The sequence below is a fragment of the Nestor notabilis genome, unplaced genomic scaffold (genome assembly GCF_000696875.1).
Source record: "Nestor notabilis isolate BGI_N333 unplaced genomic scaffold, ASM69687v1 scaffold8481, whole genome shotgun sequence".
Taxonomy (NCBI): Eukaryota; Metazoa; Chordata; class Aves; order Psittaciformes; family Psittacidae; genus Nestor; species Nestor notabilis.
In genome coordinates this window covers 20,533-23,954 of record NW_009915084.1, presented here as the reverse complement: position 1 = coordinate 23,954, position 3,422 = coordinate 20,533, and positions in this window count along the sequence as shown.

The following is a 3,422-nucleotide window of genomic DNA, read 5'->3' as shown; positions in this document are numbered from 1 at the left end:
TTTGAAAATGCTGAAATAAAGAAAAATATTTTTCATGACAATGCTCTATTTTGAAATTTCTGAAACAGAGTTTAAGGATCATTCTCTCCATAAAGAGGCTGATAAAGTGGCTGTTTTGTCCAAAGACTGAAAGAGAGATCAGACAGCAGCTGCAGGAGGTTGTCCCCGTGTTGGAGGTCTCACAAGCCCACATTGCTCAAGACAGCTCTGGTGTCACCAACTTGCTTCCCTCTGCTGGGTGCCTGATTTTTATCCATTTTGGCTCTGGATGCCATCTGCTGTGGACATGGCTGTTGTCTTGACAAACTCTGGAGAATAACCTGCTTGCATGTTATTTGAATTTCATCACTCTTACGGATTCTTTAATACATATTTGTGTTGAATGCTAATATTGCACCTTTAAATACTTCGGGTTCTGGAGAGAGGAGTTAATCCAGCAGTGTCACGTTGGAGAAATGAGGGATCTGGCAGAAGGAGCAGTTCAGATTGAACCAGCTGCGCCATTTAGAAGGCAGAGCGCACTGGATGAGTTGTCATCTGCTGCTCAGGGTGGGTAGTCACTTGCACCCCTGCAAAGCTAGAGAACAAGCCCTCATTCTCCTGCTGTACTGTGTCCTGCTCTGCACAAGTGTACATTGTTGCATAGAATGCAACAGGGAGCATTCGGCCTAATGACTGTGTTGCTGCTGAAACCAAAATCTGCCAAGTGATAAAGGCAAAACCCTGTACTGAAAAACCTTCACATTTTCTGTTTATTGTGAAGTCTGTCCCATAAAGAAAAGAATGCCAACTTTATGCCATTGCAGAAATGAGCAAACTACATGTTTCTAAGCCCAATACAACCTGTGCTCACAGAAAAATACTCTATCAGTAAGCAAAATGTGAGCATAAACATGTGCTAACTTTTCTCACTTCTATTTTGTCCTATCACCTTCTGTCAATCTCTGGATGAGCAAGACAATCTTCGTAATCCGAAAAAAAAATACAATTACCTATGTGCTTCCTTCACTGAACAGAAGCATATTAAAAGAGGTCAGCTGTCTCCTTGACATTTTGTCAGCAAAATATGAATATCAGAATTATGAAAATGTCACAACTCAATCAAGTATTCATTAGCATTCTGGGAGTCACTTCAATTAAAGAAAACTCTTATTTTGTCTGCCTCACTAGAGAAATGCAGACTAAAATTGGAATGTATATGTGGCTATATTTTAAAATGATTTAATGTGACAATCTTCCTTTTTGCAAATGGCGCAGCAAAGGGTCACAGTTTAACATCAATTCATAGAGTAAAATGCAAGTTCAAAAACATGTCAGAAAAATTTGCAGGATGTTTTTCAATTATCTGGCAAAGGACACATGGAGATTTCTTATATTATTTTTTCTGTGAGACTTTATGTACTGCCAGTTCTGAACAACTAGCTCTTTGAAGCCTTAAATTCCTGTTTGGGAAGTTTGCGAAAATGCTAGCAAGAAGCTCCAGCAACATTTCCTTTCATTTTGTAACCACTCCTGTGTCTTTCTCACTGATGCGATAAACAGGCTGAGTGTTTCCAGCTGCCTTCAACTAACCAAAATCAAGCCCTTAAGGCCCTCATTTTCAGAGTGCTTAACACTGATAACTGTAGCTGAAGGTGATTGGAACTGCTGGAGCACTGTATCCCTGAAAACTTGAAACAGTGCTGTCTTTGTGATGATGATGGTCGTTGGTTTGTTGAACCTGCCTGGAGAAGTGAGGTAGGATGACTTGGCACATCCTGCTTAGAGCAGGTCTGTGCTTTAAATTCTGTCTGGTATCTGGCTGATGACAATTTAATGGGCTGCACACTTCCCCCGTGCAGCTAGGGTTACGAAGGTTCTCTAGATACCCAGTGAATAGACACAGAAGTTCTGCCCACCCTGAGGAGTTTCCCACCATAGAGGTTGGGCAGTGGGGAGATGCCCTCTGCCCCTCTAGGAGCAGATGGGTAGCAACCTAGTTGATGGTTCCTTCCTTGCTTGGGGATGGGTGTGCACATGCACACACATGATTGTGCCAGCCTCCTGTGTGCACAGGGGTCTTGATCTTGTGATGGTGGATACCTCCCAGCCAGTTCCTGCCTGCCCACTCCTATGGAGAGCAGCACCTTCTCCTTTACACACCATGCGGGAAGCAACAGAAGCAAAGCCAAGCCAGGGACATTTTTGTAACTATTTCTTCTGTGGGAAGACACTGAGAAGTGGCACTTTTGAGGTCTCTGCTTTTATTTTATATTTTTTTTTTTTTATATAGAGTGTTTTTGCCAAGTTCCTATGTTGCCTGGTCTATTTAACATCAAGGCTTCAAACCTCTATCTTTCAAAGAGCTGAGAACTGAACATGACAGAGGTTGTTGGTGAAATGTGCCTGAGTCATGCCCATTACTATGAGACCACTACAAAATCTCAAGCTTGTCCTTATGCTTGCTGTACTTCTGCTACTGATGTGCCCATTCACAAACACTTTGTTTCTCACAGCTGGGGCTCCAGAAAAGTCCCAGGATTCACTGGCACCAATGTCACCAAACAGTGCCACCCAGTATTACTAAACTCGGTAGATGCAAAGCAAGCTTCAAACTCAGCTCTGTAACTGGCAGTCTGTGGTTACTGCAAAGTGACAAATCAAGGCTTAAACTACCAAACAACCATCTCAGTATTCAATATAGTTAAAACTGATGAGTTTTGTGCTGAAATGAACTTCATTTGCACCTAAATCAGTATGCCAGTCAACACCATTGGCCATGTTCAGCTGCTATGAAGACTTGAAGACATGCTATGGTTAGACTTCCTGTTGAAGCACTGCTCCTGTATCAATTTGTTCACTTCTTTCACAGTGGATCTTACAGCTTTCAGGTATGAAACTTTAAAGTGCCACTGAAAAAAATATAATCATTTTTGTAGTCAAGTGTCATTGTCTGTCAGTGTGCCCCTTACCAAATAGGTTTACTTTATTTGAATGAAAACTAGAAGTATTTTATTAGCTGTCAATCTTAGAAGCTGGAGTGTACTGTTTAAGCACATGGGAAAGTCTAAGCCTGTGCAGCCAAAATATTCAACTTATGATTTTCTCTCTTACAGCAACAAACTGGTGATCCACTGGGATGAGTACAAAGCCAGAGAAGCCATAAAACCCTTCTCCAGCATAATGTCTCAGCTTCTGAGACATTGTGCTGGTTCCTGGGCTACATATTTTGTCTTCATATTTCATAGAGCTGGAGGGATTCTTTCTTTTCTTACACTGATTTGACTAATCACTTTCTAAAGCCACGGAAGGTCTGGTGAAAGCCTATGGGAAAACACAGCTGACTTTTATTTCTTCTGTTTGTTTTGAATTTGCCATCTTCCAGCTTTCTTTGATACTTTCTGGTTCTTGCATTAGAAAATACAATGAACACAAGGTCCTTA